The sequence below is a fragment of the Frankliniella occidentalis genome, unplaced genomic scaffold (genome assembly GCF_000697945.3).
Source record: "Frankliniella occidentalis isolate FOCC.00 unplaced genomic scaffold, Focc_3.1 Scaffold166, whole genome shotgun sequence".
NCBI lineage: Eukaryota > Metazoa > Arthropoda > Insecta > Thysanoptera > Thripidae > Frankliniella > Frankliniella occidentalis.
The window spans coordinates 195,319-195,730 of record NW_026267292.1 but is presented as its reverse complement, the minus strand read 5'-3'; positions in this window follow the sequence as shown (position 1 = coordinate 195,730).

Here is a 412-nt window from a genome sequence, read left to right as displayed (position 1 = left end):
AGGGCACGGCGCCTGCAACGGAGCCTGCGACTCTCCGCCGTCCTGGCGTAGGGCCTGGTCGCGCCGCCATGTTGTGCAGAGCCCCCCCCCCCCCCCCGGAGGCTGGCTGGAGCTGCTCCTTTCCCTGCCCTTCACCAGGACTGCAGGCGTCTCGGGGCCCGCGGTGCCAACGTGGCAACAGCGCGCCGGTCCTCCTGCCCCCCGCCAGTCACACAACGTCGTACGATTGGGCGTCTTTGAGCACACGGCCGTCCTAAACGACTATCGCGGAGGAACCTCCAGGGGCACATCTTCCGGGCTGTTCTGGACAACCGGAGGCTGGACCCTGGACCCGGGACGGCCAGCGCGGCCACTGCCGTCGTGGGACTCGAGGGGCTCTGGTGGCGCCTTTCGCCAGAACGCGGGGGTGTGG